The sequence below is a fragment of the Puma concolor genome, chromosome A1 (assembly GCF_028749965.1).
Source record: "Puma concolor isolate L17-30 chromosome A1, mPumCon1.1.hap2, whole genome shotgun sequence".
In the NCBI taxonomy this organism is placed as follows: domain Eukaryota; kingdom Metazoa; phylum Chordata; class Mammalia; order Carnivora; family Felidae; genus Puma; species Puma concolor.
In genome coordinates, this window is record NC_141667.1 from 123,153,321 (window position 1) to 123,176,523 (window position 23,203).

The following is a 23,203-nucleotide window of genomic DNA, read 5'->3' on the forward strand; positions in this document are numbered from 1 at the left end:
GCTTCCTTGAGGAAGTGACACTTAAACTGAGACCAGAAAGATGAATAGAAGTTAAGTACTTAAACTCCTCCAGACAAAGGAATGGAATATGCAAAGGCCCTGAGGCTGGGAAGGAACTCTGGCCCCTATAAGCGGGCTGTGGGTGTCTGGGTAACCGAGGGGCAAGTGTGGGAGGTGCAGCTCAGCCAAGGATTTTTTTTTTTTTTTAAGCAATGGGACACCTTGGGAGGGTTTAGTGGAAGGCAGGGTAGGACACAATGAAATTCCTTTAGGAAGAGGTCATTTGGACTGAAGTTATATACATATTGGAAGTTATGTTAGTTGAGATAATACTGGAACTATTACAACATCTGTGCCTATCTCTGTGTCTCTGCTACTTCTGTGTCTATATCCATATCTATGTCCTTGCTTTCGTGCCCAGCCTCAGAAACTCCAGAAACCCCAGCCCCTTCCCAGATTATAGGGGTCCTTAAAAATTTAGGGTCCTCTTCATCCATACCACATATGTTTAGCCTGTGCATTTCCAAAATACCTGCCCATTTTCTGGGCATCTTGGGTCTCTCCAGGCAAGGGTGGGGGTACTGGCTCCAGGCTGGTATCTCTGGACCAGCAGAAGCTGGAGGCTGCCCCTAAGGCTCCTGAGTCTAAGGCCCGATGACTCCTCCCAGATGGGGCGGTAGGGGCGGGGGGGGGGGGGGGGGGGGGGAGGTTGGGGGGGGTGGGTAGGGAGTAGGAGGCACACAAGGCCCTGGCATCTGTAAACCTCCCATCAGTGTAAATCAATGCAAGATTAAAATTCATGATGGTTCCGGGGCACAACTGCAAACAATTTGTTCAGTAAAGTTTGCTCTAATTGGCATTCGTAGAATTTCCTGTTAATCAGTCCCCTTGGGCTCTGTGGGGCTGGGATGCTCTGTCTCCCCATGACAGGACAGAGAGCATGTATGGGTGGTTGTGAGAAAAAGGGGGAGGAAGGATGGGCAAATGTGGGTATCTCTAATTATTTGCCTGGGTATTTCACCGAATGGACTCAAGTGTCAGACTGGCATGTCCACAGGTGGCCTTGCTCAGGGAGTACTTCTGTTCCACTCCAAGTAAGTCTCTGTGTTTGGGGTGGGGGGGGGGATCTGGAATGAATCTGCCTGAGTCAGAGTCTCTGTGCACATGTGTACCTAGGAATTGGGGTAACATATATCCATTGGGGTATGCGTCCAAGTGGTGAGAGGTACATCTGCTAAAGAGTATATCTTAGGACCCATATCTAAGTGTTTGTCTTGGTGCCTGCACACAGCTGTCCAGGCACAGTCTGCAGCTGGAGTCTGCAGGTTAGTAAAGTGTGGTGCCTCAGGGTGTGAGCCTCAGTGTGGAGGCTGCCAGCTCCAAAGTCCTTACCTAGCTCTCTCTTGGGCTCTAACAGATAGGAACCGGTGATAATCAAGCTGGGCCCTGGACTAAGGGGGTCTCCTGCCCACGAGTCCCTGGTCTATCGATGCTAGCTATCACAAGAGGGGGTGGGCGTCCCCCCACTCCATGCCCACTGTCCCTTCACCAGGGCCCTGTTTCCCATCACACACCAGAGGCTCAAGACCCAGGACCCGAGAGGCTTTTGAGGGTTCTGCTGAAAAGTATCAATGACATCAATGACCTCAAATATGAAGAGAATCCACACAAAGAAATCACATGTAATAAATGCTTAATTATACATCTACGAAATATAACAGTGTGCCAACTGCAAAGCTGCTCAGATCATATGGTTATATAGAAATGATATGTAACATGGGATCTGGCTGTGCTTTCTTGTGTTTGATATGAGACAATGTTTAGCCTCCAAGAGGAAGGAGACCCAAGAAGATCTAGAGACCTGGCCTTGGCCAGTCCCTTGAGAGCTGGTAGGAGGGCCGAGCCCTTCCTCTCCCTGGTCCCCAACTCTCTGCTTACTCTCACAGGGAGGCATCCCCTGTCCTTGTACAGTGATTGGGTTCACCCTGGCATACTGTCAGACCTGATACAAGGACACTGGAAAGGTGAAGTGTAGGTGTGTTTGTGTGCGTGCATGTGTGTGTTACAGGCTGCTGAGTGCCAAGGCTGCCTGCGCTTGTGTCTCCGAATGGGTTTATACTCAAACCCAGAGAGCCAGGGCTTGTATAATTGTGTGTAAGGGACTGTGTCTTAGGCCCAGATGGTTATGGTGCTTCTGTGTGTATGTGTGTGTGCACATGCGTGCGTGCGTGCATGCCCAAACAGATAACTTGCCTGAACAGGAGGGCTTTCGGGGGTGTGCTGGCTTGGGGGGTGGTGTGCGGGTGGCCCCCATCCCAGCATCCCTCACAATCATTATCTCAGCAGGAGCAGCTCTTGCCCTGGGGCCCCGCCCTCACTGTTTCAAGCAGCTGCTGCTTTTCTCCAAATTAACCCCTCTGCTCCATCCTCTCATTTTCCTGCTGGGGGGCCTTGGGCTCGCTGGGGAGGGGTCTGGGGAAGACAGTGCCCCCAGCAGGCAAGTTGATCTTTCACAGACCCCAGCCCCCCCCAACCCCCCCTCCCCTCATCCACAGGGGTTCCTTTTCTTTCTTCACTCCTGTTGCTGTGGACAACAGGGATTGTGTGACTGAGTATCAGTGCTGGTCGTGTAACTACATGTGTGTGAGTGTGTGCGCTGGGTCTAGAATGGGAATGGTTCAGAAGCACTGTGCCAGGGCTCTGGCTGCCTAGGAGGGTGGGGCTACTCTCTTGTTTTCAGCATAGGGGTCCTGAGTCTGTCTGGCAGCAGGAAGGACCAAAAGAGTCAGGTGCCGGCGTGTGTGTGGGGGGGTGCAGAGCTATGGCTTTTGCCAATTAGGGAAGTCTTGGGTCCACCCTATGCTCATCCAAGGGCATCCCAGGAAGCTCAACCCAGGCAGAGGGCATGCAGCCCCCTCCACCTGCCCAAAGGGCCAAATCCAAGTAAAAGAGATGAAGGCTCTCAACACAAGTTGCTGAGGAGAAGAGACAGGTGGGGGGAGGAGGGGACCGATGGGAGAAGGGAGAAGGGAGGAAAGAGTTAATCCTAGAAGCCTTGGTTTGAGCTGCTCTGTTTGCCACCTACCTGAGGCCAGGGAAGAGGGAGGGGGCTCCTGAGAGTCCAGATGAAACCCAGGGAAGGTGTAGACAAGGGAGTCCAGATCTGGGGGAGATGGATGGACAGCCATCTCCAACCTGGGAGCTTTGAGTTCTGAGGGCTGCATGGAAGGACCCTGTGCCCATGAGACAAATCTGCAGACCATACCAGCTGGCCCAGGGACATCAGCTACCAGCACCTTGGCTCTGAATCCAAAACATTGAGGTTCTACCATATGCCCCTGGGACATAATCATGAGCAAGACCCAGGCAAGCCCTCATGGAGGTGCAGGCTGCTGGGAAAGACAGGGGAGTAACCAGTGCTGGGATGGGGGGAGCTCAGAGCTGTGGCCACTCAAAGGAAACACATGACCCAGCTGAGGAAGAACTTCTTAGAGGAGGTGGCATCTCAGCCTGGGCCTGAATGACTGGTTGCAAAAATAACACAAATTATTATTTTTAATAATAGTAACAGACAGGGGCACCTGGGTGGCTCAATCGGTTAAGCTCCCAACTTCGACTCGGGTAATGATCTCACGGCTCATGAGTTATTCGATCCCCACATTGGGCTCTGTGCTGACTCAGATCCTCTGTCTCCCTCTCTCTGGCCCTCCCCTGCACTCTCTCTCTCTCAAAAATAAACAAACATTAAAAAAAAAGAAAGAAAAAAAATAACAGTAACAGACAAGCGCAACCCTGAGCAACTTACCACATGCCAGATACATTATCTCAGTCAACCTTTACAACTTCCCTGTGAGTTAGGTACTAGACTGTTAGTACATCTGTTAGATGAGGAAACAGAGACTCAGAAAGGTGTCCAAGAACAAATAGCTACTAAGTGACAGAGCCAAGATTTCAAGTCCACCAAAATGTGAGTATCTGCCCACACTGGGACACAGCCTCCTGCGGTTCTCAATCCCCTTTCCTGATTTCAGCAGCAGCAGCAGCGTGCAGACCTCTGAGTACCCCAATGACCCTCAGAAGTTAGCCTGGCAGCCTGGACCGGCCTCTTGTGGGCAAGATGCGGGAGAAATCTGGAAAGGCAGGTGTCATCCTCAGACCAGTGTTTGCAGAGACTGACATCTACCTGGCCCTGTTTTCATTTGCTTTTTAGTTGAGAAGGGAAAAGGCCCACGTTTTTATGACACCAGCTTGTGATTCTATTTTCTGTTTAAATTCTGGGTGAGGGAAAAATAAGAGACATCAGAGAAACCTTCAGAATCTCATTTTGAGAGTCTGAGCTGCAGATAAATGAGCCTCCTGCAGAAACGCTACATCAAAGCGAATTTTCTCAGCTGTATTTTCTTTCTTTTAATAGGGCCATTTACTACATTAATATTCCAGGAAGTCATTTTAATTTCGTGTTTATCATCCATTGGGAAAGTTAAACAGGATCAATATGTAACCAGTGGCAAATTTGGGGAGCTTGGGGGAGAAGGGGAGTGTTTGGAGGCTGTGGTGCTTCCACCCCTGAGAGTCTTAGGGAGGGGAGGAGGCTGGGGAAGAGAGGACCGGACAGGATGGGGGGAGGGGAGAGGAAGCATGGGGGAGTTGTAAGGTGGTAATTGTCTGAACATGCATCGGAGGGACAATTATTGAGCAGCTACTAGTGTGAGGCACTGCTCATGTCTCCTGTTTTTTAATCCTCACAACTCCCGAAGTAGGTGTTCTCATTCCTGTGGTTACATATGGGGAAACCGAGGCTCAGAAAATTTGTCACATTCCACAGTCTTCCAGGCGAACTCTGACTCATTGACTGATTCATCCCTTAATAAATATGTCTTGAGCACCTGCTATGTGCCAGGCATTTACCTAGCAGCTGGAAGATTTTGGTCAATGAAAGTTAATTTACCAAAAGCCTAAGGCTCCATGTCAAATCCACTGAATGTCTCTTTTAGTGAATTGCCTGCTTCTGGGAACACAGGTGGGCCCCTGCCCTTGTGGAGGTTACAGTCAGGTGAGGTGACAGACTTTCATCAAATAATCACACAAGATGAACTTGCCCCTGTGGTAGAGATCAGGGCTAGAATAAGGGGCTTCCTCCAGAGTGGCAAGCTTCCTGGGTGGTGGTGGGGTGCCCACCTGAGATCTAGGGGAAGCATGGGAGGCAGCTGGGTGACTAGGAAGAACAGAGCTGTGTGGTAGAGAGCAGGGCCAGTTCGAGGGAGCAAGAGAAGGAACACCAAAGTTGGGGGGAGCCAGGGACTTCAGGGGCTGCTCAGGTGGACAGCAGACACGATGGGACCCCTTGAGCTGAGGAAGGACTTGGGGGCCCTAGAAGGCATGAGGCAGATGTATACTCTGGGTCAACTTCTATGCCCTCAACCTGGGGCTCTGTAAGGCAAATTTCCAAGCAGTGCAGGGAGACAAGGGTGGCAAGAAGTGGATGGTGAATAAAGCTCCACGAGCTGAGGGTGTTTCAGGGGACTCAGGAGGAGGTCAGGGAGGATAGAGTTGGATGTTAAAGGGAGGGATCATCTTCAGGGAACTGAGAGATGGAGAAGGCAAAACCCCAGAGTCATCTGTGATTCCCATCTTTCTCACATCCCCCACATGTGGTCCCATCGGCTCTTCCTGCTGGCTTACCTCTCTCTGCAACAGAATCAGAATTCAGAATCAGACCTCTTCCCACCACTTCCACTGCCACCTCCCTGAACTAAGCCACCAGCTGCTCTCACCTGGATTACTGCAAGAGCCTCCTACCTCTCGTCTCTGCTTTTGTCCTCGACCCCCTACAGTCTATTCTCAACACCACAGTCAGAGTGATACCTTTAAAACATAAATCACGTCATGCCTAAAACCCTCTGGTGGATTCTTGTCTCACTCAGATAAAAGCTAGTTCTTACAAAGGCCCACAAGGCCCTACACAATCTCCCACTACTTTGTGACTCTAATTCCTACTGCTCTACCTTTGCTAATGCACTTACTCTGGCCTGCTTGCTCTTCCTGTAACTTGCCAGCTATGGTTCCACCTCAGAGCCTCTGTACTCTGTGCCTGCTGTTCCCTCTCCATATGCTCTTCCTCTCATACGTGCTTCACTTCCCTTGAGTCTTTGCTCCAAGTCACTTTCTCTGTGAGGCCTTCTCTGACCATCCTATTTGCATTGCAGTCTTCTCACCAGCTCTCCCTCTCCCCCTTGGCTGCTTGCTTGTGTCTTATTGCATTTCCCTTTTTTTTTTTTTTTTTTTTTTGACGGTGGGGGCGGGGGGCGGGGGGCGGGGGAGGTATGCACTGTGGGAGGGGCAGAAGGACAGAGAGAGAGAATCTGAAGCAGGCTCCACACTCAGCATGGAGACTGATGCGGGGCTCAATCTCACAACCCTGGTGTCATGACCTGAGCTGAAATCAAGAGTTGGACGCTCAACTGACTGAGCCACCCAGGTACCCTTGCATTTCCCATTTCTACCATAGGTTATCATGTGCTTATTTTGTTTGTGGTCTGCCTGTCCTCTCTGAAGTCCCCAGCTCCACAGGGTGGGGACTTGTCCATTTTGTTCACTGTTAGCATCCCCCGTGCCTAGAACAGTGCCTATACATCACAAGTGCTCAGTTTGCTGGAAAGGACACCTCCACATGTCTGGAACAAGGAGCAAGGCTCCAAAGGGAATACTATGTCTGGGATGAGTTGTTCTTAATTTTTTATACTTTGCTGACTCCTAACAACAGCGCTACATGGTGACAACTGTTATTGGCCCCATATTATAGATGGAGCAGCTGAGGCTCTGGAAGGTGGTGAAGGAAGTGGTACAGCTGGACATCCTGCAGATCTCAGACAGGCATTGGTGCCATACTGCTTGGGCTGGTGGCTGGTGCCTCTGTTTACAATCTACAGGACCTTGGACAAGCTTCTGTCCTTTCTGTGTCTCAGTGTCCTCATCTACAAAACGGGTACAATCATAGTACCTACCACCAAGGGCTGTTAGGGGAATTTGATGGGACAATACATGCACATTCCTTGGCTTGGGCTGCATTAAAGGTGCTCAATAATGTTAGCTGTTGTTACTCTGGGAGCTGCAGTCTGCTGCCTGAGTGGGGCCCTGGGCCACTCCCGACCCAGAAGTCTCCTTCCATTTCCACCGGGGACCTTGGGTGAGCCCAAGGCTCTGCCTCCAAATGGCAGTGGCCAGGCTTGTTCAGTCCCATTTGTTTAGGTGGAATTTAATTTCTGCCTAAGCTGAGAGTCTTCTGCCCCCTCCTGCCCTCTCTCTTGCTCTCATCAGCAGGAAAATGAGCTCTGGGAGCTTTCCCCCTGGTCTAGAAATCCAAGGTGAAGGATTTCATTAACAATCAAGAGGACATAATCAACATTCTAATAATTCTAGATCTGCACTCCCCCATTTTGCAGCCCCCCCCCAATTGCCCCCTTCCTCCCCACTCCATCCCATTCTTGGCTCTCCCAGACACACTCACCTTGACCAAGAAATTTCATTTCCTCTCAAGCCAAATTTACTTTGCTATTAAATTCAGCACCTTACCTTCTGCCCTGATGGTGAGGGGATGTGTGCTCCAGACTTCCCAGATTTCTCCAGCTTCTGAAAGAGATACGAGTGGGAAAAGTAGTGTCATAAGGGGCTGGCTTCTCTTATACCCCCTAGAGCATTCCAAGGTGGGCTGACACACCTTCCCTCTAGGGACTCAAAAACTCTTTACTACATGGCCAGGGAAGCTTTTCCTGGTGTGGGGTTAGGAAGATGGCTCCAGTGATCTCTTCTTGGGGACTGCCGAGTGACTCCCTACTTAAGCACTCAGGAAGATTTAGCCTGTACCACCTCTTGGCTGTATGATCCTGGATAACTTAATATTTTTGGGCTTCAGTGTCCTTACCTGTAAAATGGGGATGATAGCAGTAAGTCTCCTCTCCAGGACACTGGGGAAATGAAAGAAGATAATGTTTATTTAAAACAAAAAAATTTTTAATGTTTATTTATTTTTGAGAGAGAGAGACAGGGACAGAGTAGGAGCAGGGGAGGAGCAAGGAGGGGGAGACACAGAATCCGAAGCAGGCTCCAGGCTCTGAGCCATCAGCCCAGAGCCCGACGCGGGGCTCGAACCCACGGACCGCGAGATCGTGACCTGGCTGAAGTCGGACGCTTAACCGACTGCACCACCCAGGCGCCCCTAAAACAAAAAAAATTTTAATGTTTATTTATTTTTGAGAGAGAGAGACAGGGACAGAGTAGGAGCAGGGGAGGAGCAAGGAGGGGGAGACACAGAATCCGAAGCAGGCTCCAGGCTCTGAGCTGTCAGCACAGAGCCCAATGTGGGGCTCAAACTCAAGAACTGTGACATCATTACCTGAGCCAAAGTCGGACACTTAACAACTGAGCCAACCAGGCACCCCAGAAGATAATGTTTATTAGCACAGTGCCTGGAATGGAGTGGGCACATGGTAAATAACAGCTGTAACTATTATTATAAGCATAGTAGTGGTTATAGTGTCTTTGCACTTGAACCCTGCATTGTGGTACCCTCCATTCTTTCTCTCACCTTGCTCCTTCCTTCATCCATTTGGAATACGAGGAGTGCTTATTGATTGATACAGCAAAGTGTGGGTGATGAATACATTAAACAGGCCCTTCCAGTACAGTGTGGTCAGAATTGTGACAGGCAAAGTTCCAGGGCCTATGGGAACCCAAAGGGGGTGACTGTGTGGCGATCAGAGGCTCTGGCAGGACCTGACCCACGTTGAGAGCTGAGGAATGAGGATGGATTTGCCTGGAGATGGTGAGTGGGAGGGACTGACGGTGGAAACTGTAGGCGCAAAGGCCTGGAGGTGAGAGTTCCCAGCTGAGCTCCCCTTCTGTGGTGGTGCTGAGGGACAGTCAAGAGCAGAGGCCAGTGTGGTAAACCCTGCCTTGTGAGCCATGACAAAGTGTTTGGCTTTTATCCTATGGGTAACATGGATTCACTAAAGGGCACTGAGGAGAGTAGTGACCGGAGTTTTCTTTTCTTTCTTTTTTTTTTTTATTTTTATTTTTTTTAATGTTTATTTATTTTTGAGACAGGGAGAGACAGCATGAATGGGGGAGGGTCAGAGAGACAGGGAGACACAGAATCTGAAACAGGCTCCAGGCTCTGAGCTGTCAGCACAGAGCCTGATGCGGGGCTCCAACTCATGGACCGTGAGATCATGACCTGAGCCGAAGCCGGACGCTCAACCGACTGAGCCACCCAGGCACCCCTCTTTTCTTTTGTTTTACATGTTGGTTTATTTATTTTTGAGAGAAAGGGAGAGAGAGGGAGAAAGAGAGAGATCCCGATGAAGAATCCCAAGCAGGCCCCACACTGTCAGTGCAGAGCCTGAGGAGGGGCTTGAACTCACAAACCTTGAGTTCATGACCTGAGCCAAAATCAAGGGTCAGATGCTTCACTGACTGAGCCATCCAGGCACCCCAGTGACCTGAGTTTTCTTAGAGAAACATGTATCTGGCTGCACTGTGGGGATCAGATAGGTGCAGGGCAAGGGTGGACACGGGGAGATGAGTGAGAATATGGATGGGGTCTGGGCTGGTGAAGGCTGTGGAGATGGAGAAAAGTGGAAATGTGCATTACAGAGGCAGTCCCAGGCATGGCAGGCTCTGACAGGGTGTTGGAGATGATGGGTGGGCTTGAATACCCTGCCTGTGGGGGAGGGGGGTGCTGGGAGAGGCACATGGACCAAGGGGAGATGGCACCCTGCATGTCTGGGCCTGGGTGGGGGATTTAAGTGGTCCACATCCCTATCTAGGAAGCTGCCTGAGGGAGCCTTGGGTTTCTGGAAACAGGACTCAGAGCAGTAGCCCAAGAGTCCCATGTCACCCTGGCCTGGCCCAGCTCCGTGCTTTACCCAACTTTACACAGGACCCTTATGGGGCCACAAGGATTCCAGGTTCAACAGAGGCTGCAGCTGGAAGTTTAATTCTCTAATCTCTGAATCCTCCTGAAATCCCTTTCGAGACCTGAGTGGCCCTTAGGCTTACTTCCGGATGGTGGCCCCATGGCAGGGCTAATGGCACCTCTCTTGTGCTTCACAAATACACACCACATCCTCTAGCCTGTGCACGCGCGCACACACACACGCACACGCACACTGTTTCAGGCTCCAGGAGGAGCTCTGGGGAACCAGAGGCAGAGACCTTGAGAGTCCAGAAGAGGAGGTGGCACAGGAGGGGGAGGGAAAAGAGGGACTGGAGGGGGAAGAAAAGATACTCCCAGCTCTAGTGTCCCTGGCACAGGCAGAGATTAACCCTAGGAGAGAGAGCAGGAGTGTTGCTGCTCTGAAAGTGACAGGGAGCTCTCCCTCCGGGGGCTTCAGCTGGTCATCAAACCACCAGACACCTTCCCTTCTCGTTCCTTCCTAGGGCATGTGGCTCTGGGTGCCTCCCCAACCTCCGATCTTCCCCCTGAGGGAGATGCAGAGTGTGGGGGGAAAAGTTGAGGGAGGAGGAAAGTCTTGCCTCCCTTGCTGCTGGGGACAGGAAAGGTTGTTCCCACTTGGAGGAGAGGTAAGACACATGGTTACGAGTCTTCTGGAAGGTCTCCTGCCCTCCCCCCTGGCCCTCAATCTTTCCTCCATATGGCAGCCACATCATCCTCTTGCCTCAAATCTTTCTACAGCTCCTCAATGTCCTCAGAGTAAAGTCCAAACTCTCAAACATAACTGATAGGACCTCTGTCCACACTTCTGGTCTCTACATTGACACGTCTCCCCGCAAAGCCTCCATGTTTGTTCCCACTGTTGTTCCCTCTGCTGATCTAGCCCCACATCTTACCCTCCTTCCTCATTCTTTAGGTCTCAGAAACCCTGAAGCCAGTTTTTCTCAGACTGCCTCTCCAAGCTAGAAATGATTCTGCCTTTGGGTACTTCAGGGCAACCCTGGCCTCTCCCATTCCCTCCATAGCCTGTGGTTTCCCCAGCCCTCTCCCAGCTCTAATCACTCTATGTCGTAGAACTATCTGGCCCTATCCCTCTCAAGGCTGAGAACTTTGTGAGGGCAAGAATTTGCCTTTCTAGAATCCTCAATGCCTGGCACCATGCCTACCATTCATTAGATAATAGTGGAAGGAAAACTCCAAGAGTTATCAAAATGGTATTATCTTTCAGGCTAGAAGTCAGTTAAGCTAGTTAGAGATCACCAAGATGAACCTCCAATTTTTGAGGCCCAGACAGTGGAAAGAACTTGCCCAAGGTCACAGAGAGGGAGTGTGTGAGCCAGGAAAAGAGCTCAGGCATCCTAACTGCTGAGCACTTGGCCTCCTACAGTGTGCTACAGGGAGGGAGGGGAGCAGCAGTGTGCAGGGGATCAGTAGGAGGATCTCCCAGCAGCAGCACTTACAGGGTGTGTGTGTGTGCATGCTTGACTTGTGGGGAACCCCTTCCTGCTGCCCCACAGTGAAGGGACCTAGCTCCCTGGGAAGGGGCCTACTCAGGATGGCTGGGTGACAGGGATTTTGAGGAGCTAAGCTGGCCAGGACCTCGCACTGGTGATTTACGTCATCTTAAACCCCAAGGGAAGCTGAAAGTGTGTACCTAGGGGGCAAGGCAGGCTCTGGGGAAGCAATCACAGGCTAATAGCCTCCCAGCCTGAGATGCAATTAGGGGCCAATTCCCAGCAGACCTAGAGGCGGTGGGAGGGGCAGTAGGTTGTTCGGAGGTGGAGGTGGGGGGCACACCTCAACACTCTCGGCTCAGGGTCAGCGGGGCCAGGATGAAGACACAGCCTGGGTAAGGAGACCCCTAAATAGAAGGAAGAGTAGAGACATGGGTGGGTAGTGAGGCAGAGGGGACCTTGGAGGTGAAGCACAATCATGAAAGATTAAGTGTGGAAGGGTATTTCCCCAGGACCCTGGATCTAACAGTGAAAGAGCCAAGCTGAGTAACTGAGATCCTCATTCTTTCTGAGTGGCAGTTTCCTTCCCCATAAGATAATAACACACTATCTCAGAGGGCTATTGGGAAAGTTAAGTGGGGAAAAGCATGTAGGGTGCTTAGCTCAGAACCTGGCCCTTACCAGGTTCTGTAAATCAGTAAATCAGCATGATGTAGGGAGGTGCTATCACACTCCGGGCATAAAGAACCTTTGGAATCATGCAAACCTGGGTTCAAATCCCAGCTCCTCTGCTTCCCAGCTCCAGAGTTTAGGCGAAAGACTAAGCCAGGGGTCTGTTATCAGTAAAGAGAATTAATAGCAGTACTTAACCTCAGCCAGGGATCGATGAGGTGCAATAGGGGATGTGAACTGCCTAGAAGCAGGTTCTCCTTAAGTGATAGCTATCTAGGATGGACAGCAGTCACTCCTAGACCCCAGGTCACCATCTCCAATCTTCTGCCACTGAGACCACAAAGCAGCTCTATCTGACCCCCGAGTCTGACCTCAGGGGCTCCAGCAGGGGCCCACTACCCCATCCTGTCCAAGACAAAGGTCTGCAAAGCTGTCTTCCTAATGGAGCCTTGAGGGGCCAATAGGGACACGTGATAATACTGTAGCTATGAGGCCCCCAGAACCTGCTGGACAAGTTCAGCCCTCCCAGAGCTACAGCCCCAGGCCCAGTTTCAGCTCAGAAGGGAGGGAAAAGGAAGGTGCAACATCCATCCCAAGTGGCCTTTCCTGAGCATTTTCTCGATATCATCTCCTGTAATCCCCACAACAACCCCATGAGGTGGATATAGGTATCACCCCTGGTTTGCAAATGGGAAGATGGAGGTCCAAGAGATGACGTACAGGGCGCATGGCTGCCTGACTGCTAAGTGTCAGCCCCAGGATTCACATTCAGGTTTATTCCAGAGCCCAGGCATCGAGGGTGAGCCCAGCAGTTCTGAACCAGAGGGGAAAGCTTGGAAAGAACCTGTGCTACACACACTCCCCCGGGAGACGGGGACCCCTTCCCCACCAGATTCTGGAGGTCTGTGGGAATGTGCAGGCTGGCAATATTAACAAGCCTTGAATGCAGATGCTGGTGTTCCGGGGACCCATATATAAAGGTCTAGGATGGCTGAAGCGGGGAGCAGTATCCACTAGGCTACAGGTGTGGGTGCCCAAGGACACAGGATGGCCCCCAGGAACATGGTCCCTTCTCACCTGCCTGCCCAGTCAGGGAATGAGTCCAGGTGCTTTGAGATAAAGCAGTCCCTAACTGGGGAAGTACAGCCACAAACCTGTTGAGCTTTGTGGCTGCCTTGGGGTAAATATAAACCTGGATTTCCTGGTCTCTGGATGACTCAGCATAGCCAGCCCAAGGTTTTCCTCTCTGTTAGTGGAGAAGGTGGAAATCAGCAACACCCAACCCCCAAGAGGTAGTTTCAGCTGGTTCTTCCCCAGCTCCCACACAGGCTTTGGAAGAGGAAGCCACATTCTGTCTCCAGGGCCCAGCTGAGGTTGGAGAACTGGCCTGGTGTGGTAGAGAGAGCATTGTCCCGAGTAGACCCGAGTTCACAACCCATCCCTGCTACTTACCGCTGTGTGGACTGAGTCCCAGTTAGCTTGTCTGTAAAATAGGAATAATCATATCCACCTCCACAAAGATTAATAAGAAAGATTTGCAAGGAAAGCAGAGCCATTCTGCAACTGTTTGATTCCTTTCCTCCCCAGCTCCCAAGGCTCTCTGGCAACTGAAATACACCATTAGCCGCAGAGCCATCCCAAGACTCCCCTTTCAAATGCACAGAGCCGGGAAGCAAGGGACAGCCATTAAGTCCACCTGAGATGAGCCACATGCAAAGCTCTGACTCTCACAGCTGTAGGATGGAAAGGATAACGTTGTCTTTGTTACTGAATTACTGACACCTGAGAAAAGCGGGGCTGGCAAGGCCTTAGAAAGCAGATTCTGGTCCCGCTCCCTTATTTTAAAAAGGCAGAGCTGGGGAGCTGCTGGCCCAAGGTCACCCAGAGAGTCAGGGGCTAGTAGAGTCATGCTGCAATCCACTTTGCCTGTGGTTTTGCTTCCTTCATGTCAGGAGAGACAGGTCCTGGGAGAGGGGCCCAGGCTAAACTTGGAGAGGACCTTCTCTGGCGGGGAGGCCTCATTGCTCTTGGCCACTTCCTTAGCACCTGGAACCAGCCTTGGCACATAGTGGGCATTCAGTAAGTATTTATCGAATGAATGAACGAATGGGGTGGTAGGAAGACAAAGGTGCCTTTCCAGGACAGGATGGTATCTCTGTCAGACTATGGTCACCTTGACAAGAAGCGTTCAAAATGTCCCCAGGGCTGAGTCCACGTGTCTACTCTGCCTCGTTTGCCTCCTCCAGATGGCAGCTATGGGAGGAGGGGAAGGGGGATTCCTCAGGGACAAGGCCTGGGGCCACAGCTAGAGGGATGAGGTTAGGCGGCAGGAGAGTTAGTTGAAGGAGGCAGGGAGGCTGGATGACTTCTGCTGTCAGAGCTCTGTGAAGGGGGCGGGTGCTTTGTGTCTGGGGTTGGAGGGAGGGCTTAGTGAAACTGGGAGTGTCCAGGAGACCCTGAGTCACATTTGCTCAGATCCTGGGACACCTGGGGAGCTCTGCAGGCAAAGGCCACCTCCGTTCCTCACAGGTAGACCAAACTTGACTCTGGCTGCTCAGGATCCTGTTGCCATGGAGATGCAGAAGTCTCCTTTGAGAGCTTTGGAGGCACTGGGTGTGGCCTGCCCTCAGAGTGGTTTGAAGCCTGGGGTGGGGGTAGGGGTGCAATTAGGGCGGCAAAGCAGTTTGGTTAGGACGGGTCAGGCACTAATACCCACTGGCATATGCAACGTGGCAGCCACTGGATTTGGAGCCCACAACCCTGAGCTAGAATCCCAATTATTAACTGGTGACCTTGGACAAGGAACATCACATCTCTGACCTTCAGTTCCATCATCTTTAAAATGGGGTTATAATAGTCTTCATAGGGTGGTTGTGCTGTTCATTTAAGCCTGCACGTGGAAAGAACAGTGCCAGGGCACAGTGAGACCCAGTAAGTGGTAACTATTAATTCTATAATTGGGGTTAGGATTGGGGCTCGGCAGGAGTCTGCCCCAAAGGCAGCAGCTCCCTGCCCTCAGCCTGCTCTTTGGGACTCCTGGCTGAGGCTGGAGAGAAGCCTGACTCATTCTCTACAGACACAGACAATCAAGAGTCGGGAGTTATGTCATCCTTTGAACATGGGCCTGGAGGCTCTGCCGCAGGCTCATCTGAAAAATAAATAATAACAACTTGAATAATTCACAGAATCTGTGTGAATAATTCACCACGGCCTCCCAAGCACCAGCCGATTAGTCACCACCGACACAGGCTCTGGTCCGTCTGCCTCTGGTTGCCCCACCACCCCTTGGGGGTGTGGCCTGGCCACAGGTGCAGGAGATGGCAGGCATGAAGGAACAGTTGGAGGGGCCCTCCCAAGGCTGCAGGGGTCTGGGGGCAGCTGGGGAGGTAGGGGCCATGGTCTCTCCATGGAAGCCAAAGGGACTCTCCCAAAGTCCCTGAGCTAGGGAGATCATGCAGCTGGCCATCACTGCTTCCCCACTTTGCACTGCGTTTTGGAGATGTGGAGGAAGGTAAGCCCTTTCTTGTTATATTTTAGTAACCAGTAGCCAGCCCAGTATAGCCCTGTGTCCACAGGGACCCCAGGCTTCGAGGTCTTCTAGCCCTAAAATCGATTGTGTAAAGCCCACACTGACCTCTCATGTTTCCCCTGGGAGGTGGGATGCGGCGGGGGTTAAATGCCTCCGCTCAGAACTCAGACCTCAGTTCAACCTCCCAGTTACCTCCTGTATGTCTTGGCCAAGTGGCTCAAGCGTTCCTGGTCTCCATTTCCTTATCTGTAAAATGGGGATTAAAAACACCTACTTCATAACGTTATTATTGCTCTGCAGATGAAATGATGTAATGGCCATAAATTGCTTAGTGCAATGCCTGGCACATAGTAAGTGCTAAAACACAGTAGCTGTTCTAGATACTCATTATCTTTCCAAAGATAGCATGTTGGGGACTCAGGGTAGGAAGAGGGTTGCTCAGATGTTGCACACGTTTGTACAAAACATAATCTTCAGGCCCAGAATGGACACAGACTGCTGACCAATCCAAGGGAGGCCTGTCTGTTACAGTGTGTGTGGCCTCCAAGGTCCTCCAAGTACATGCTCCACTCAAAGCACCCACTATCCTGTCTCTTTCCTCCTCAACGCTTGCCACTTTGTGATTATTGTCTTAGTATCTTACTCATTTTTTAATGGTGTGCCTTCCCTACTAGACTGTGAGCTCCATGAGGACAGGGACCTCATCTGTCTTACCAGTATCTCCCCAGGCCCTAGAATACTGCCTGGCACATAGTAGGTGCTCAGTAAATATTTGTCAATAAATGAATAGATTAATTGGCCTACCAGAAGAGAGCCTCCATCATTGGGGGTCAGAGGAGTTTGGGAGACAGTAGCTGGGTGTGCAGCTCAGAGTGGGGATCTTCCCCACCTTCCAGGTAAGTCTTCCCCAGACCAACAGTACAAGGGAGGCTTAGTGGTGGCACAGTCCCGCTGTGTCTTCCCAGTAATGATTTAATCGCTTGTTTAGAATTTCCTGTGGCATTAATGATTATTCCCCAGAACAGGGGGAATAATTGGCTGTGTTCTCGTGGTGAGCAAGCTCCCTGTTAGTGGGGAGCTGAGCCCTTTCTTCTGTAATCTTCTCTCACCTGCCTGCCACTCACTCATAGGGTGATGGAGATGGATGAGCTCATGTGTGCAGAGTTGCTGGGAAGCCACCTGGAGGCTGCAGGGCCTGGCTGGGACTGGGAGGCTGCAGGGAGAGGGAGAGACAGAGAAAGAGGTGCTGCGCAGGAATGCAGACTGATGGGGAGAGAGCAAGAGCCTAGAGACAGTGAGAGAGAATGATACCAGGAATCAGCGTTTTGGGGCCAAGTGATCCCCAGCTCAGCTCCTATCTTCCAGTTATTCCCAGCTGCCTCGCCTTGTTATTTTGCAAACGCTTCTGTGCATGAATGTGTACCCTCCTGTGTGTGCGCAGGTGGCCATCTCTAGTGCAGTGGTTCTCAAAGAGTGGTGCCCAGATCAGCAGCAGCAGCAGCAGCAGCAGCAGCAGCAGCAGCAGCAGCACTTGGCATCCGTTTGAAATGCACATTCTAGGGGCGCCTGGGTGGCGCAGTCGGTTAAGCGTCCAACTTCAGCCAGGTCACAATCTCGCGGTCCGTGAGTTCGAGCCCCGCGTCAGGCTCTGGGCTGATGGCTCAGAGCCTGGAGCCTGTTTCCGATTCTGTGTCTCCCTCTCTCTCTGCCCCTCCCCCGTTCATGCTCTGTCTCTCTCTGTCCCAAAAATAAATAAAAACGTTGAAAAAAAAATTAAAAAAAAAAGAAATGCACATTCTAGGCCCCACCTCAGACCTCCTGAATCAGAAACCCAATGTGTGGCCTAGCACTCTAATAAGCTTTTTAGGTGACTCTGGGGCACCCAGGTGTGAGATGCCCTCTAATGTACAGTGTGTAGAGATGTGTGAGGTGGGTGCCTGTGCTGTGTGGGCATGGCCATATGTACATCCATGTAAGGTGTCTGTGTGAGCATTCAGACCCTTGTTCCCAGCCGGAGGCCAGAAAAGAAAAGGCCCAGGCAGGCAGAAAACAGATGCCACCAGAGGACCCAGTGCTGGTGTTTGCAAAGAGAGGGCTCAGGTCCAGCCATCAACTGCCTCATCATAGCCACCTGCTCCTTCGTAGCCGCAAGACCCCCCTGCCTGGGGACCTGAGGGGGCTAACAGGGGCCCACAGTCCCTGCCAGGGCCTCCATAAAGTAGGCCTGGGAGCAGGATCTGTTGAGAATTGCTGGCTTCGGCCCTGACACCTCAACGTGGCTCCAAGAAGGACCTGATCTGACCCTACTTCTCCAGGGACTTGGAGTCCTAGGGACCTTTTCCCACTCCACCCCTCCATGAACCATTGTTTTTGGGCTTTAAGGAAGTGGATTTTCAGGGATTAAGTAAATTTAAGGAGGACTGTACAGGGCTGGGGGGAAATGAATTATCACCTGAGAGCCAAGAGGGGCAGTACCTACCCACAGGAGCAGTCAGCAACACAGTAGCCCTGGCTTATGCCCCAATATTTTATATTTTAGAAAGGGGGAGTGGGAGGCAGGGTGGAGTGAAAGCAAGCCCTGGAGATTCAAATAACTCTAGGGTATGAGAGTATTGCAGGGTAAGGAGAGGGGAAGGAATGGAGAGGGAAGGGTAAAGATGGGAGTGGGGAAGGACGAGGCATAAGGAAGAAATGGGTGAAGCTGAGAGTAGGAAACCATGGGAGGTGGGCAGACTGAGAGAAGTAATGGAGAAGGTATAGGAGAGGGAAGAGGGCAAGAGCAGAGAAGGGAGAAGGGAGACACTCTGGGTAGAGGAGAGAAGGGGAGAGGGGAGGTCCAGGCAGCGGGTTAATGAGAGTGGTGATCCCACAGGGGTCTGTAGGGGGCAGGATGGGTGAAAGGCATTAAAGGCTGGGGATGCCCAATGCTCAGTGAAGAGAGGGCATGGGGGCCTCTCCCACCCTAGGCTAACCTGAAGAAAGGGGTGTGGACATGAGATCCATTAAGAATCTGAAACAAATGAGAAAGTGAGCCGCTTGTTGAATTTTGTATTTAACAAGGCAAACAAATGGAAGGAGTATGAATAATTAGGAAGTAATGAAGACCTTGCAAAAATAGCTTTTCCTTAAAAAAAAAAAAAAAAGGATAACAAAGAAAACCAGAACATATGCAGATTGCCCATCTTGGACAGGTAAGTGAGTCAGCAAGCCAAAACACCCGGCCCCTAACAGCCCAGCTGGGCCTGGGGATGTGGGGTGGGGAAGGTGGAGAGAAGCAGGCAGGAGGAGGAATTGGCTGGGCAGCCAGATCCTGCCAGAGTAGGTTGGGAGGTTGAGATCATGTACCTTCCCCGTGCTTCCCAGCCTGCTGCTCTCTCTGCTGGAGTACGAGGACCCATTTGGTAGAGACCATGGCAGTCCCCAGCAGTGATGCTGACCTCAAACATCTAAGCCAGAACCCCAGCATCTCTCGCTTCCTTTAATTACCGCTGGGGACCCATCATCCATTAATTCCATGCAACCCTTTCTGAACTCCTTTCTATTTTCAGCTTGAGAAGACCCCTTGAGGGTAACAAATTCCCGAAGTTGGACAGCAGCTGTGTCAAGCAGGACTTCCCTTTAGAATTCCTCAATTAAGTAACTCTAACTTCAGGAGGGACCTCCTTGTTCGGGGCCAATGTTTCTTTATCAGTTACTTGGGAGGTTTGGGTCAATACTCCCTCCACTGCCCCCAGTGTTTCCAACAGCCCCTTTGCTCTCACATTCCAAATATTCTGAGCGTTGGGTCAGATAGGCTTGGGTCCAAATAGGAGCTCTCCCACTTCCCAGCTGTGTGAGCTTTGAACAAATCACTTATCTCTCTGTCCTTAGTGTTTCCATCTGAAAAATAATTATATTGCCTCTTTTTTTTATTAAAAAAAATTTTTTTAATTTATTTTTGAGAGAGAGAGAGAGAGAGCACATGGGCACGCTAGTAGGGGAGGGGTAGAGAGAGTGGGAGACAGAGAATCTGAAGCAGGGTCCACGCTATCAGTGCAAAGCCTGATGTGGGGCTCGAACTCACAAACCATGAGATCATGACCTGAGCCAAAGTTGGATGCTTAACCAACTGAGCCGCCCAGGCACCTCTATGTTGCCTCTTTCAAAGATCAGGACATGAAGGGATAATGTATGTAAGTCATCTAAAACAGTTCCCAGAACGTAATAACTTGTGGCTCTGTGCCAGGCACTGTTCTAGGCCATAGCGGGAAAACGGTGAACAAGATAGGGAGACTGCTACCCTCAGGGAGCTTACATCCCAGGAGGAGCTGGGGAGGTGACCATAAGTCAAGAAATAAATCATTGCAAAGAGTAATTGAGCTCTGAGGACAATAAGGAGGTGAAGGAGGGTGGGGGACAGATGGCTGCTCTGGGAAGGCCTCTCTGTTGAAATGACATTTGAGCTGAGAAGAAGCCAGATAAGTGGATCTGGGGGAGGAATTTTTGTAATGAGTCTCAGGATTTACAAGCAGTTCAGGGCCACATTTTCTATATCCTGCATGGTTTTCATAGGATTTGACTCCCCCCGCCCCCCCCCCCCCCCCCACGCCTCATCCCCTTCTCCTTCCTTCTCTGGTTTCCCCCTCTCTGTGCTTGGAGCTCCCCATGTCTGTTAACGGGTCCCAGGCCTGAGAAGTGGAGGGAGCAGAGCAGCCGAGAGCCCTGCCTCCCCCTTCCCTCACTCCCTTACTCCCACGCTGTCCCTCCCCTGCTTCTCTCTCCTTGCTGCCTGCCCAGGGTGATGGATGCCTCCTTCCCAGGGCTGAGTCATTTGCTGCCTCTTACAAGCGCCGGGCCAAGTCTCTGCCACCACCCTCCTCCAGGCCCCTGTGGGGAGGCAGATTGATAGGGGGTTTCCCCAGGGACACGCGTGCATTCTGCTTCACTCTGGCTCCAAGGCTGCAGGAGAAGAGGCTACCACTCAGAGGCTCAGAGCCACTTTGTTCAATGTGTTCAGGAAAGCTGAGGCCCAGAAGGGAGAAGGTAAAGTCGTGCCAGTACTGGCAATGGCTGAGCAGGGGCTCGAGGCCAGAACTTCAGACTCTATGTCCAGTGCTCTTTTTCCTGGCATACAGGTTGCTTGCCTACCTTTAAGGCTTTGCCAGGTTGTCTCTCTCTACAAATATTTACCGAGTCCCTACTATGTAACAGGTACTGTGTTGGGCTCTAGGGATCAGTAGTAAGTAGAAAGAATACATAGTCCCTGCCTTCCTGGAGCTTATTGTCTGATGTGCTAGACAGGGGTTCATCAACCAATCACTCACGTGTAACCGAAGAGAAACATTTCTTACACAACAGCATTCCAGGCAAAGGGAACAGCAGCTACAAAGGTCCTGAGGTGGAAATAAGCCAGTCGTGTTTGGGGAGCAGAAAGGTCTGATGGCTGAAGTGAGGTGGGAAAATTGAGTGATGGGGGATATGGTTGCAGGGTCAAATCATCAAGGTCTGTGTGTAGACACAGGTAGGTTAAAGTGAGGAGGTGAGATGATGAGCAGGGGGTCAACACTGACTGCGCTTGGAAACGGGGGGTGGGCTGCTTCTTAGAGACACAGTGGATGGGACCAGTTCACCCCCCTTAAGGAAGGGACTGAATGGAAATCTGCCTGCTGCATCCTTGCAGCCAAGATACAGGCCCAGGCAGAGCCTCTCCCCTGACAATACACAGTCCTGTAAGAGATTTCCAGGACCCCCCCCCCCCCTCCCTACCCCAACCCAAGAGAAAAAGTGGGCTGTACCTCTTAGGCATAGTGATGAACAGGTGTCGTTTGGCAGACATTTGCGTCACTGGAAGGTGTTTCCGAATTGGAGAGGGGGTTGAGCCCCTCTCTCTTGGCCTCATTTCTGGGGCTCACACAGCCCCTCCCTGGGGCAGCCAGACTTGGGGGGGGGTGGGGCTTCAGCAAGTGAGATACAGCGAGGAGCTATTTAAAGCTGCCGGCAGCTCGCCCCTTCTGTTCACGGCTCTGTCGCTCGGGTGGGAGCTGCCATCGTCACGCACCCACCGGCGCCACAGGAACACAGCAGCCCAGTGCACCCACACAGAGACGGGGAGGGGGGGTGGTCTTTGTGCATTTCCACAGCCTGCCAGGGGTCCTGCTGCTTGTGGGGCAGGGCTGATGAGTCAGGAGTGGACCCTGGCCAGCCCCTCACTGCCACCCCATGTTCTCATCCACAGCCTGAGAAAGTAGCCTAAATTTAGGTCAACCCCCCCTCCCCCCATTGGCTACAAAGGTAGCCAATTAACGGCTTTCTGAGGGTGTTGGTGGAGGCAGGGGCATCTCGAGGTCCATGCCGGGCTGGAAGTGCTTCTTGAACCCCGGAAGGCTGTCCCAGGCTTTGGGGGAAGAGCCATGAGCACCCAGTTCCATCACTCACACCTCCCAGGGTCCCACCACAGGGGTTGTCTGTGGGAGTTTTGCAGGGTCTGCAGGGGTTCAGAGCACAAGCTGTGGAGGCAAATGGCCCTGGTATGAATATAGGCAGGTGACTTAACATATATGAACCTCAGTTTCTTTCTCTGGAAAGTGGGGATAAAAATAATGCCCACCTCAGAGATAGTTGTGAAAATTTTCTTTGAATTAAAAATGTACAGAGCCTCCCTAAAGGCTAGCACAGAGTAGGCTCCCAGTAATTTTGCCAGTATTACTATCCTCATTATGATATATTTTGAAATTGGCCTCCTCTCTCCAAATTCTAGGATAATAGTGGCCCCCACCAGGCCCCTTGTGGATACAGACATGGGATGAATGTCCTGGGGAAGAGAAGTGGGTGGCAAATTTGGCCCTAAGTTGACTGCATGTACTATCTGTGGTCCGGACACACACAGGCCCTGGGCACCTACTGAGAGTCCAGCAGTACTGACTAGAATGTGCTGGGGACACCATCCCTGCTCTGATCCTCACCAGCAGAATACCAGCTCACAGACTCCAGGCTCAGGAACTACCACAGGCTCCTCAGGCGATCTGCGGATTCCACCAGACCAGGACAAGTGGAAACTGGACCACTTCTTTCTGGACCAGACAGACAAGTCTCTGCAGGAGGAGGTGGTCCTGTCCACCCTCAGAACCAGACCAAAGTGATGAGGGGATCTATAGGGGTATGTCCTAAATGGAAAGGGCAGTTAGCACTCAAAACTGCTCTGTCGGGGGGTGGGGAGATGGAGGGGTGGAGAGGAGAGATGGACAAGCCTAGAGACTGAGAGGTAAAGGGCTAGAAGCAGCAAAACAGCAACGGGGGCAGGGAAGCCTGGCAGGGGGTGCCAATGGGGAGACGGGTGAGGGGCAGGCAAGGGGATGCCCCAAGGAGCCCCATCCCATGGCCTTTCACTGCATCCATGTTCCTGATCCATCCCATAGCCCCTTCACCCACATTTACCATCCCCTAGATCCTTAGCCAATGTCCTGTAACTCTATCCTAGGTCCCCTCCATCCCACCCACAGTTCCCTTCATCCCACCCAATGCCCCCTTCTATCCCCACCCTTCACTGAAACTTCTTCCCATTTGCCCCATCCAGTCTACATAATTGCATCCTGTGACTCCCACCCCTCCCTCCATTAT

General features: G+C 51.6%; 1 long non-coding RNA gene across 1 annotated transcript in view; it reads right to left on the minus strand.

Annotated features, from left to right (window-relative positions):
* Positions 1-23,203, minus strand: part of LOC147584403 (uncharacterized) — a 104,603-nt gene that overhangs the window by 9,047 nt on the left and 72,353 nt on the right. Inside the window, exons 3-4 of the long non-coding RNA XR_015249400.1 lie at positions 7,922-7,964; positions 7,573-7,629 (exon numbers count right to left, since the gene is read on the minus strand). This is a non-coding gene — a long non-coding RNA (uncharacterized LOC147584403). The remainder of the gene's footprint in view (positions 1-7,572; positions 7,630-7,921; positions 7,965-23,203) is intronic.